Below are 14,211 nucleotides of genomic sequence, written 5' to 3'. Positions count from 1 at the left end.
GTCAGTGTTTTAATTCAAGATTTTTACGATGGAGAGCTTGTGATGAGACTCAATGCTTGAGAGAGACTCCAGGTATTATTATTTATAGGTCCTGGGAAGTACATGGCACATCTGGAGGCCACACATATGGAGGTCAGAGAATGCAGGCAGGGAAAGAGAGGGACATATGGGCCAGTGCCTTTATTGGGTCCAGGGCATTATTCAAACAAGTTTCCCTTGAGGAGTTTCAATTAGGTTGAAAGCAAGCAGGCATCAGTTCCAGGAGACCACTCTGTGACTGAGAGGTGGTCACTGTGACATATCCACACAGCCCATGTGAGGGTCAACGAGGCCAGACAGGCAAGCTGCATTTAGCTGTGCCATAGCAAAGTGGTTGACAGTGAGCAGCTGTATAAGGCAGCCATCTGGATGGACCACATTGAGGAACTGGGAGACATAGAACTGGAAACTGTGTCAAGGGTGACTGAGCTCTGCTTCTGTATGGGAAAGTCCCACTTATATTCACAATGAGTGCCAAGGCCACATAAAATTATAAGCATTCACTACAATCAGTAACAAGTGGACAATACCATCCCCCCTTCATCTAGGGCTTACTGAGAGACCACGTCACCAAGATTTCTGTTTCTCAGACCAAGCGAAGGGGATGGGTATCAGAATTACCTGGTTGGGGGTGCCTGCACAGATGAAATTAAGCATCCCCTTTGGTTGAATAGATTACTCTGCTTCAGAAACTCACAGACCTACCATAGTGCCACTGCTAGATCAGTGCAAGGTGAGGAAGTTCTTGTAATAACTGGAAATGCACCTCTGGGAGTGTGGTGAGCACAGAGACTTGTCCCTTCTTTCACAGAAATTCTGAAGGTAGAAGGTGTGCTGGACCAGCCTACAAAAACAGGATGAAATAGGAACTATGGTTCCCACTCCAGCTGGAACCTGTTAACGGGTATATGGAAGATTCAGATGGTCCCCATCACTCTGTGTCAGAGGATGGAGATGAGAGGAAAATGCAAAAGCTGTAGAATGTGGACCAAAGGCTGATTTTTGGGAGGGAACATAACTTGTCAGACTGGCAAAAAAAGTCACAAATAGAAATATCTTCAATGAAAAAGGAGATATAAATAGAGTAGATTCAAGCAATTGTAAAAAATCAGCCTATATATTTGAGAACTTTTTGATGCAGATTAATTTTCTGGGAAAATACAAAATGTTCACTCAAGAAAAAAAAAATTATTACATCAAAATTCTCCCCTTCTCCGCCCCAAACATAGGCCCAGTTTACAGTGTTTTACCAAAACTTCAAGACATAAATCCCTTATTTATCCAAATAGTTTCTGGGATTTAAAAGAGAAAGCTCATGTTAATTGAGGTTAGTGTAACCTTGATGTGAAAACCACGTTAGGAAAGGCAATTTGTCTTGGACCCTGAGAGTAACTGCACTTTCCGGATATGTCAAGAATGTAAGGCCCTGACCACTCTTTGCCTTGGCCAGTTATCAGTGAGCAACCTTGAAGGATGAGGTTCTGGCTGGGCACGGTGGCTCACGCCTGTAATCCCAGCACTTTGGGAGGTCGAGGCGGATGGATCATGATGTCAGGAGATCGATACCATCCTGACCAACATGGTGAAATCCCGTCTCTACTAAAAATACAAAAATGAGCTAGGCATGGTGGTGCGTGCCTGTAATCCCAGCTACTTGGGAGGCTGAGGCAGGAGAATCGCTTGAACCGGGGAGTTGGAAGTTGCAGTGAGCCGAGATGGCGCCATTGCACTCCAGCCTGGTGACACAGCAAGACTACGTCTCAAAAAAAAAAAAAAAAAAAAAGGTTCTGAGGCAAAGGGCAGGTGTTGTATGATATAAAGGAGGTAGATTCCCCAAGCCCAGTGTCCTTCAACTGCTATATGCTACCTAAACTCACTGCATGTGCAGCCCCTGTCTGGAACTTTTCACTTTGCTCTTGTGGGATTCAGGGGTCAAGGGGAACTGATGTAAACTTCTTTATTGCTGTGAGCCATAAGTTCTTTCTCGGTGACCCAGGAGTGTCACATCTTCCAGCATCCATGAAGCAGTAACAGGCTAACTTGTAGTTGTAAGGTGGGCAAAATTTCAGAGCTGGACAAAACCTCATAGGAAAAGCAGAAATTAATGTAGATAAAAGAATCCTAGATAAAACAGCAAATCAAGCTCAACAGTATATAATATGATTAGGTAAGGTGATCCCAAGGAATGCAAGGAATGGCTCAACATCAGAAAACCCATTATCATCATATACCATGCTAACAGATTAAAGAGAAAAATCACAAATTTAATAAAATATTCAGGATTAAAGAAAAACATTTCAGCATACACAAATAGAAAAAAATGTTTATGATTCAGAAAGTCTATTAAAAACTTGCCTTTTTCCTGAATACTCCCAGCCTGTGAAGTCAAGGGTTTAAGAATGAGCAGCACAGGGGAGGGAAAATGTGCAGAGAGGGAGGAACTACTGGTAGACCAGAAAGATAAACTATAATACAACTCATGGATGGAGACTGACTTTCTCAGCTTGTCTGCTTACCTATAAAATACTATGAAAATTAAGGAGGTAGCAAATTGCTGCAGTTCCATAGCTATCATCATAAGCACTGAGTCACTGATGACTGCAATTATTTTTCCTTTTTTAAAAATTGCAGTGAAATGCACATAACATAAAATTTACCATTTTAGCAATTTTTAGGTGTACAGGTCAGTGACATTAAGTACATTCACATTGTTGTAAAATCATTACCATCCATCTCCAGAACTTTTTCATCATCCCAAATTGAAACTCTGTACCCATTAAATAATAATTCCGCATTCCTCCCTGACAGAAAGCAAGACAGTGGTCCCAACCCCTAGTAACCACTGTCTTACTTTCTTCTCCTCTATGTACTGGAGCATTCCAGATAGGTCAAGTAAGTAGGGTCATGCCATATTTCTCCTTTTTTGCCTGCCTTTTTTCTCTGTGCATAATGTCTTAAAGGTCTATCCATGTTATGGCATGTGTCAGAATTTTATTTCCTTTTAAGGCTGAAAAGGAATGTATATTAGAGTTCTCCAGAGACACAGAACCAATAAGAGATAGAAAGATAGGTAGGTAGGTAGCTAGATAGATAGATTGATTGATTGATAGATAGATAGATAAGAGAGGATTATGGGATTATTAGGGAAATTGGCTCATACGGTATGGAGGCTGAGAAGTCCCACAACAGGCCGTCTGCAAACTGGAGACCCTGGAATGCCAGGAGCATGGTTCAGTCCATGTCTGAAGGCTTCAGACCCAGGGATGCCGAGAGTGTAACTCTCAGACCAAGACCAAAGACCTGAGAACCCGGAAAGCCACTAGTGTAAGTCCTGAAGCCCAAAGGCCAGGAAGCCTGGAGTTGTTGTACAAGGACAGAAGAGAAAGAGTGTACCCCAGATCCCACAGATACACCAACATATTCACCTTGTCTCTGTTTTTGTTCTATCTGGGCCCCCAGCAGATTGCACGGTGCCCACCCACATTGAGGGTAGATCTTCCCTACCTAGTCCACTCAGACTCACATGCTGATCTCCTCTGGAAACACCCTCACAGACACACCCCAAAATAATGGATTACCAGGTTTCTGAGTATTCTTTAATCAAGTTGACACCTAAAATTAACCACCACACATTGTAAGTGTATAACACATCGTGTTTATTCATTCACTGATGGACACTCAGGTTGCTTCCACCTTTGGGCTATTGTGAATAATGCTGCTATAAACATGTGTATACAAATAAGTGTTTGAGTCCCTGCTTTCAGTTCCTTTGGGTATATACTCCGAAGAGGAACTGCTGGATCATATAGTAATTCTATGTTTAATTTTTTGAGGTATCATCATACAGTTTTCCACAACAGTTGTACCATTTTACATTCCCACTAGCAATGTTTATATTATTTCTGTTTCTTAGGGTTCTTTTTTTCTTTTATGATAACCATCCTAATGGATGTGGTGTCTCATTGTGGTTTTGACTTGCATTTCTCTAGTGATGTTGAATATCTTTTCATTTGCTTTTTGGCCATTTACATATCTTTGGAGAAATATCTATTGAAGTCCCACCAGGCCCCTCTTCCAACACTGGGGGTTACAATTTGACATGAGATTTGGGAGGCACACAAATTCAAACCATATCACCATATTTATGTAAGTCTGTTTTTTGTATCAGAGTAATCCTGATCACATAAAATGAGTAGAGAAGTATTTTTTCCTCTTCTATGTTCTGGAAGAGATTTTGTAGAATTCACCATTGAAACAATCTGGCATGGAGTTTTATTTAAAAGTTTTTATCCATGAATTCAATTTCTTTAATAGATATAGGAACATTCAGGATACATATTTGATCTTGAATGAGTTTTAGTACTTTGTGTCCTTCAAGAAGTTGTTCCATTTTACCTCAGTTGCCAAATTTATAGCCATAGAGTTATTCATAGTCTTTGCCTATTTTCTTACCAGCAGTAGCTTCTGTAGGGATATCATTCATACTATTGCTAATGTGTCTTTTCTCTTTTTTCCCTCGTCATTCTGACTATAGGTTTATCATTCTCAGTGATTTTTTTCAGATAAGATTTTGGTTTCATTTTCTCATTCATCTGTTTTCAATTGCATTGATTTCTGCAATTATCTTCATTATTTCCTTTCTTCCATTTGTTTTGGTTTTACTTTCGTTTTAATTTCTAATTTATTAAAGTGGAAGCTTAGAATATCGATTTGAAATCTTTTTAATACAAGCATTTAATACTATAAATTTCCCTCTAGACACTGCTTTACCTACAATCCCACAAATTTTGATATATTGCATTTTCATTTTTGTCTGCTTGAAAATAAGTTAAAAGGAGGGGGTCCTAAAAGGAGAGCTACCTGGGAGGCTGAGGTGGGAAAATCTCTTGAGGCCAGGAGTTGAAGACCAAACTGGGCAACTTAATGAGACTTTAAAAAAAATAGGATAAGGAATACTGAAAAATTACACTTGCATACATTTGGAAACTTAGATCAAATGGACCAATTCCTCAAAACCCACAAAGTACCAAAACTCACCCAGGACAAATAAGCAACCTAAATAGCACTGTAACTATTAAAGAAGTTGAATTTATACACTTTGGGAGGCCAAGGCAGGTGAATCACTTGAGGCCAGAAGTTCAAGACCAGCCTGGCCAACATGGCAAAACCCCATCTCTACTAAAAATATAAAAATTAGCTAGACATGATGGTGCACACCTGTAGTCCCAGCTACTCAACTTGGGGGGCTGAGGCATGACAATCACTTGAACCTGGGGGGCAGAGGTTGCAGTTAGTTAAGATCATGCCACTGCACTCCAGCCTGAGTGACAGAGCAAGACTGTCAAAAAAAAAATAAAAAGTTGAACTTACAGTTAAAACCTTCTGAAGAAGAAATTCCAGGCTGAGATGGTTTCATTGGTGAATTCTACCAAATATGTAAAGAAAAATTATAGCAATAGTACATGACCTCTTTTGGAAAATGGAAGAGAAGGAAACACTTCTTAACCCATTTTATGAGGACATTACCCTGATATCAAAACCAGACAAGTGATAGCAAAAAGGAGACAGACAAATTCCTAGGCAGACAGGGACAGGTCCCTGGTGAAACCCAACCTTCAAGCCAAAGACAGCCTGAAGCCTGAAAACCGAGCTGCCAGCTGTGGATAGAGTCCATGACTGGAGTGAGAACTGTCTTGATACATTTTAGCCAATCGAATGGTGCTTTTTCCAGCCCACCTATGGACCAATCAGCATGTACTCCCCCATTCTGAGCCCATAAAAACCCCACTTAGCCTCACTACCTGCTCTTGGGCCCCCTCTCTGCTGAGAGCTTTCTTTCTGTTGCTCAGTAAAATTCTTCTCTGCCCTACTCACTCTCTGGCCCTACTCACTCTCTGGTATCCGTGTACCTTATTCCTCTTGGTTGCGGGACAAGAACCCGGAACTTGCCAAGCTGCCAGCAGCAGGACCGAACAAGCTGTAACAAGACCCCATTGATCAAGCTGTGGGCAGCAGGAATGAGAGAGAGCTGTAACAGTTCTTGGGGGCAGAACTTGCGACTCCCCAGGCAAGAGCTGTAACACCCTTTGGGGCTCTGTGGTTACTGACGTCTCCAAGTTTTCAGGTGCCACCGTGCTCCCCTCATCTAGATGCCGGTGCCTAACGTGGAAGCCATTCACAGCATGCCTGGTCCAGTCACAGGTTGAGTGCAGATCCCACAGCCTGTGTGGGATATAGGCCAGGGCGCAAGCCAAGCAGAGCCTGCTGGGTCGAGCCTGTACAGTGAGCCCAGCAGGCTCAAGTGAGGTCCTGGACAGAGTTCACGGCAGCCAAAGAGATTTCCAGGTGACAAAGTAGCACCGAAGGAATCCTATAACACTGAAACCCTCCTTCCTGCTCGCTGAGCAATGGGGGAGAAAAAAAAAACTGCTGGGCATCATTCCCTTCCACCTGCTGAACTACAACGGCCACAACACAAGGACAGCACAAGAAAACTACAGACCAAGAAAAACCTCATGATTTTATCAATTAGTACAGAAAAAATGTTTGATAAAAATTAACGGTAGGGAGGGACCAAGATGGCCAGATAGAAGCAGCTCCCATCTGCAGCTCCAAGCTGGACCAACACAGAAGGTGGGTGATTTCTGCATTTCCAACTGAGGTACCCAGTTCATCTCACTGGGACTGGCTGGGTGGTGGGTGCAACCCATGGAAAGAGAGCAGAAGCAGGGTGGGGTGTCACTTCACCCAGAAAGTGCACAGACCAGGGAAACCTCCCTCCCCTAGCCAAGGGAAGTGGTGAGGGACTGTGCCACCAACCAGGGGTACTATGCTTTTCCCACAATTTTTTCCAATCCATGGATCAGGAGATTCCCTTGTGGTGAGGTTCCAGAGAAATAGGAACACTTTTACACTGTTGGTGGGAATGTAAATTAGTTCAACCATTGTGGAAGACAGTGTGGTGATTCCTCAAAGATTTAGAACCAGAAATACCATTTGATCCAGCAATTCCATTACTGGGTATATGCCCAGAGGAATAGAAATCATTCTATTTTAAAGATACATGCACACGTATGTTCATTGAAGCACTACTCACAATAGCAAAGACACGGAATCAACCCAAATGCCCATCAATGATAGGCTGGATAAAGAAAATATGATACATATACACCATAGAATACTATGCAGCCATAAAAAGGAAAGAGATCATGTCTTTTGCAGGCACGTGGATGAATCTGGAAGCCGTTATCCTCAGCAAACTAATGCAGGAACAGAAAACCACACACCACATGTTCTCACTTATAAGTGAGAGCTGAAAAATGAAAATACATGGACACAGGGTGGGGAACAACATTTACTGGGGACTTCTTGGGGAGGGCAGGGGTGGGAGATCATTAGAGAAAAGAGCTGATACATACTGGGCTTAATACCTAGGTAATGGGTTGACAGGTGCAGCAAACCACTATGACGCATGTTTACCTATGTAACAAACCTGCACATCCTGCACATGTACCCTGGAACTTAATTTTAAAAAAAGAAAAAAAATTAACCAGTTATAGGCTGAGTGTGGTGGCTCACATCTGCAATCCCAGCACTTTGGGAGGCCAAAGTAGGAGGATTACTTGAGGCCAGGAGTTCAAGTCAAGCCTGGCCAACATAGTGAGACTCCCTCTCTACAAAGAAATTTAAAAATAAGCCAGACATTGTGGTGTGCACCTGCTACTAGGCAGGCTTTTGTTGGAAGACTGCTTGAGCCCAGAAGTTCAAGGCTGTAGTGAATTATGATCACACCACTGCACTCAAGCCTGGGCAACAGAGCATGTCTCTTAAAAAAAAGAGTTAACCATATATGATTAAGAAAAAACAACTCAGTAAACTATAGCTAACATCATACTTATTGGTGAAAAACACATGCTTTTCATCTAAACTCAGATATAAAACAAGGATGTCAGCTGGGCATGGTGGCTCATGCCTGTAATCCCAACTCTTTGGGAGGCCAAGGTAGGAGGATTGCTTGAAGCCAAGAGTTCAAGACCAGCCTGGGCAACATAGTAATTCTCTGTCTCTATGCAAAATTTTAAAATGAGCCAGGTATGATGGCATATGCCTGTAGTCCCAGCTATTTGGGAGGCTGAGGTGGGAGGAGCGCTTGGACCCAGGAGTTTGAGGTTGCAGTAAGCCATGATCATACCACTGCACTCCAGCCTAGGCAACAGAACAAGACTCTCTCTAAAAGTAAAAAATAAAGTAAATTTTTAAAAGGACGTTCATTAGTAAAATAAAGTAAGAGAAATGTATATAGACCCTTCTATAACTGAGTGTCTTAGCTATCAAATGCATTTCTGAACTTTTTTGTCTAAACTCGGAATATGGGCTTGAAATGTACTTTGAAACTCTTTGTTTCTCTCCCCTTTCTACCAGACACTCACTTGCACCATACACACTTATCTAACCATCTGCTTGTTTAAAAGTTCCAGGGACTAATCTTGAAACAAACCAGGCATGGAGCCCTTGGGAAATCCACCTTTTTAGGGGAGTCCATAAACAATTAGTTCACCACCACCAGACTGAAGTCAAGATAACACCAACAAGACCTCTGAATAGGTGATTATTCAAGATAGCCATCAGAACAAGGCATGCAGAGGTGCACCCTGCAACACTCCTACATGATTCTCACAGCAAGTTTCTCTTTTGAAACTCCCTCAGTCAGCCCAAAAGTTTGAGATGATCTCTTTGTGACTTGAGCTCAGCTATCTCCCTCACTGATGGCATTTGAAATAAAGGTTACTTTTCTTTTACCATGCATTGCTTCCTGTGTTTTTAGCTTGATAGGTGGTGAGCAGCTGGACCTGAGTTTGGTTACACTTCTAGAACTAATAAGTGAATTGAGCTTTGTACAGGATACAATATCAACACACAAAAGTCAATTTTATTTCTGTTTACTGACAATGAACAATTGGAAATTAAAATTAAGAAATAAAATTCCATTTAAAATTGCTCCCTCCAAGTTGCAACACTTAGGTATGATTCTAACAAAACGTGTAAAGGGTGTTTATACTAAAAACTACAAAATGCTGTGTTCTAAAAAAAAAAAAAGAAGAAGAAGAAGCGGCCGGGCGCGGTGGCTCCACACCTGTAATCCCAGCACTTTGGGAGGCCCAGGCGGGCGGATCATGAGGTCAGGAGATCGAGACCATCCTGGCTAACACGGTGAAACCCTGTCTCTACTAAAAATACAAAAAATTAGCCAGGCGTGGTGGCAGGCACCTGTGGTCCCAGCTACTCGGGAGGCTGAGGCAGAAGAACGGCATGAACCCAGGAGGCGGAGCTTGCAGTGAGTCGAGATCGCGCCACTGCACTCAAGCCTGGGTGAGAGAATAAGACTCCGTCTCAAGAAAAATAAATAAATAAATAAAAAGCTAAATGAGAGATATGCTATGTTCATAGATTGGAAAAAAAACATAATAAATGTTTTCATTTCAATCAAAATCATTGCAGGATCTTTTTAAGTATAGACAAGCTGATTCTTGAATTTATATAGAAAGGCAAAGGAATGAGAATAACCAAAACTATTCTGAAGAAGAATAAAGTTGATAGAATCATACTATCTGACTTTCAGACTTACTATAAAACTACCATAATCATGACTTGGTTGTTCTGACCAACGGAAAAATATACAAATCAATGAAGTAGGATAGAGAGCCTAGAAATAGACTTACACAAATATAATCAACTTATTTTTGACACAGGTGAAAAGACAATTCAATGGTGTAATAGCAGTCTTTTCAAAAAATAGTGTTGAAACAATTGAACATTATGGGCAAAAAAACAAAATGAAAATCCAAACTTTATACCTGTACAAAACTTTATCCAAAATGGATCATAGATATGAATATAGAACCATAACACTTTTAGAAGAAAATATAGGAGAAAAATCTTCCTAACCTGGGGTTAGGCAAACTTGAACCCAAAGCACAATCCATAAAAGAATAAGTTGAAAATTTGTTTCAGCAACATTGAAAATGTTTGGACAGGCGCAGTAGCTCACACCTGTAATCCCAGCACTTTGGGAGGCCAAGGCAGGAGGATTGCTTGTGCCCTGGAGTTCAAGACCAGCCTGAGCAATTGAGCAGCATGGTGAGACTCCATCTCTGCCAAAAAATAAAAAAGTAAAAAATTAGCTGAGCATGGTGGCATGTGCCTGTGGGCCCAGCTACTCAGGAGGCTGAGATAGGAGGATCCCTTGAGCCTAGGAGGTCAAGGCTGCAGTGAGCCATGTTGGTGCCACTGTGCTCCAGCTTGGGCAACAGGGTGAGACCCTGTCTCCTCCACCAAAAAAAAAAAATTGAAAATTTTTGTTTTGTCAGAATAGAAAAGAGAAACTATGAACTTGGAGAAAAATATTTGAAAATCACATATCCAACCAAGAACTTGTTTTCAGAATATAAAAACAACTCTCATAACACAACGGTGAGAAAACAAACAACCTAGTTCTTTAAAATGGCGGAAAAAACTTGAATAGATATGTAGATATGTCACCAAAGAGAACACATGGTGGCACATGAAAAGAGTTCAATAGCATAAATCACTAACGAAATGCAAATTAACACCATAATGAGCTGTCAGTATTCACCTCCTACAATGGCTAAAATTAAAAATTCTGACAATATCAATATCCAGCAAGGATGTGGAGTAACTAAACTTTCATACATTGGTAGTGGGTATGCAAAATGGTACAGCCTCTATGGAAAACAATTTGGTAATTTCTTACAAAGGTAAATATACAACTACATTATGGGTACATTATGACCCAACAATCCCTCTCCTGTGTATTTGCCCTAGACTAATTAAAACTTAACATTTGCACAAAAACTTGTATAGCAGCTTTATTCACAATCACCAGAAACTGGAAACCACCCAAGTGTCTTTCAACAGTTGAATGGATAAATAATGCTGTGGTATATCTGTGTAATGCAATACTACCCAGTAGTGAGAATAAACTATTGACACAGGCAACAACCTCCGTGAGTACATGGTGATTTTGCTAAGTGAAAGAAGGCAGACTCAAAAGGTTACATATTACATGTTTCCATTTATATGGTACTCTGGAAAAGATAATATGATAGGAAGAAAAGATCAGTGGTTTCCCAGGGTTAACTTTGGGAAGGGTGTGACTGTAAAATACTAGCATAGGAGTTTGATTTTTGGGGGGCAGGGGTTGAGAGATGGTAATGGAATCATTCTGTATCCTGATTTTGGTGGTGGTTACACAAATCTATATGTATTGAAACTCACAGAATTCTACTGCATAGGAAAAAAGTAGCTTTTCCTAAGTTTTTTTCTAAAAAAGGATGAGGTGGATATTTCTCTTGATTGAACAACACAGTGTAAAATATTGAGTACACACCACACCTGGGTGTGGGTGTACTTACAGAAATTTTGGAAGGATACACAGTACAGTGGAAGACTTTTGTATTCTTTATACATTTCTTTACTTGAATCTTATTTTTTACCATCTTTTTTATTGTGGTAAAATATACAATAACATAAAATTTACCTTGTTAATCATTCTTTTTTTTTTTTTTTTTTTTAGCAATAAAGTATTTGTTTTTTTTTTTGTTTTTTTTTTTTTTCTTTTTATTGATCATTCTTGGGTGTTTCTCGCAGAGGGGGATTTGGTAGGGTTACAGGACAATAGTGGAGGGAAGGTCAGCAGATAAGCAAGTGAACAAAGTTCTCTGGTTTTCCTAGGCAGAGGACCCTGCAGCCTTCCGCAGTGTTTGTGTCCCTGGGTACTTGAGATTAGGGAGTGGTGATGGCTCTTAACAAGCATGCTGCCTTCAAGCATCTGTTTAACAAAGCACATCTTGCACCGCCCTTAATCCATTCAACCCTGAGTGGATACAGCACATGTTTCAGAGAGCACAGGGTTGGGGGTAGGGTCACAGATCAACAGGATCCCAAGGCAGAAGAATTTTTTCTTAGTACAGAACAAAATGAAAAGTCTCCCATGTCTACCTCTTTCTACACAGACACGGCAACCATCCGATTTCTCAATCTTTTCCCCACCTTTCCCTCCTTTCCATTCCACAAAACCGCCATTGTCATCATGGCCCGCTCTCAATGAGCTGTTGGGCACACCTCCCAGACGGGGTGGTGGCCGGGCAGAGGGGCTCCTCACTTCCCAGTAGGGGCGGCCGGGCAGAGGCGCCCCTCACCTCCCGGATGGGGCGGCTGGCCAGGTGAGGGGCTGAACCCCCACCTCCCTCCCGGACGGGGCGGCTGGCCGGCGGGGGGCTGACCCCCCACCTCCCTCCCGGACAGGGCGGCAGGCTGGGCGGTGGGCTGACCCCCCCACCTCCCTCCCCGACGGGGCGGCTGGCCAGGCGAGGGTCTGACCCCCCACCTCCCTCCCGGACAGGGCGGCAGGCTGGGCGGTGGGCTGACCCCCCCACCTCCCTCCCGGACAGAGCGGCTGGCCGGGCAGAGGGGCTCCTCACTTCCCAGTAGGGGCGGCCGGGCAGAGGCGCCCCTCACCTTTCGGACCGGGTGGCCGGCCAGGCGGGGGGCCGAACCCCCACCTCCCTCCCGGACAGGGCGGCAGGCTGGGCGGTGGGCTAACCCCCCCACCTCCCTCCCGGACGGGGCGGCTGGCCGGGCGGGGGACTGACCCCCCCCACCTCCCTCCTGGACGGGTTGGCTGGCCGGGCAGAGGGGCTCCTCACTTCCCAGTAGGGGTGGCCGGGCAGAGGCGCCCCTCACCTCCCGGACAGGGTGGCTGGCCGGGCGGGGGGCTGATCCCTCCACCTCCCTCCCGGACGGGGTGGCTGGCCGGGTGGGGGGCTGACCCCCCCACCTCCCTCCCGGACGAGGTGGCTGCCGGGCGGAGACGCTCCTCACTTCCCAGACGGGGTGGCTGCTGGGCGGAGGGGCTCCTCACTTCTCGGGCGGGGCGGCTGCCGGGCGGAGGGGCTCCTCACTTCTCAGACGGGGCGGTTGCCAGGCAGAGGGTCTCCTCACTTCTCAGACGGGGCGGCCGGGCAGAGACACTCCTCACATCCCGGACTGGGCGGCAGGGCAGAGGTGCTCCCCACATCTCAGACGATGGGCGGCCGGGCAGAGAGGCTCCTCACTTCCCAGATGTGATGGCGGCCGGGAAGAGGTGCTCCTTGTTTCCTAGATGGGATGGCGGCCGGGCAGAGACGCTCCTCACTTTCCAGACTGGGCAGCCAGGCAGAGGGGCTCCTCACATCCCGGACGATGGGCGGCCAGGCGGAGACGCTCCTCACTTCCCAGACGGGGCGGCAGCCGGGCAGAGGCTGCAATCTCGGCACTTTGGGAGGCCAAGGCAGGCGGCTGGGAGGTGGTTGTAGCGGGCCGAGATCACGCCACTGCACTCCAGCCTGGGCACCATTGAGCACTGAGTTAACCAGACTCTGTCTGCAATCCCGGCACCTCGGGAGGCCGAGGCTGGCAGATCACTCGCGGTTAGGAGCTGGAGACCAGCCCAGCCAACACAGCGAAACCCCGTCTCCACCAAAAAAATACGAAAACCAGTCAGGCGGGGCGGTGCGCGCCTGCAATCGCAGGCACTCGGCAGGCTGAGGCAGGAGAGTCAGGCAGGGAGGTTGCAGTGAGCTGAGATGGCAGCAGTACCCTCCAGCTTCGGCTCGGCATCAGAGGGAGACCGTGGAAAGAGGGGAGAGGGGAGAGGGGAGAGGGGAGAGGGGAGAGGCAATCATTCTTAAGTGTACAGTTTAGTGGCATTAAGTACATTAACATTGTTGTGCAGTCGTCACCACCATCCATATTCAGAATTTTTACGTCTTCTGAAAGTGAAACTGTGGATCCATTAAACAATAACTCCCCATTTCTTCTTTTCCCAGCCAAACACCATTCTACTTTGTCTCTCTGATTTTGACTACTCATTTAAGTCGAACATACAATATGTGTCCTTTTGTAACTGGCTTATTTCACTTAATATAATCTTATCAAAGTTTTTTCATTTATGTTGAAGCATGTGTCAGAATATCACTTTTTTAAAGCTAAATACTATTCCATTGAATGCATATAACACATTTAGAATGTTATTTAAACCCATGCAGTAAGCCCAACTTAGTAGAACCAGTCTGCCACCTTGTGGAATTTTAACACAACTTCAAATTTTACAAA

This window comes from Gorilla gorilla, chromosome 17, assembly GCF_029281585.2.
Source record: "Gorilla gorilla gorilla isolate KB3781 chromosome 17, NHGRI_mGorGor1-v2.1_pri, whole genome shotgun sequence".
In the NCBI taxonomy this organism is placed as follows: domain Eukaryota; kingdom Metazoa; phylum Chordata; class Mammalia; order Primates; family Hominidae; genus Gorilla; species Gorilla gorilla.
Note: the sequence above shows the minus strand (reverse complement) of the source record.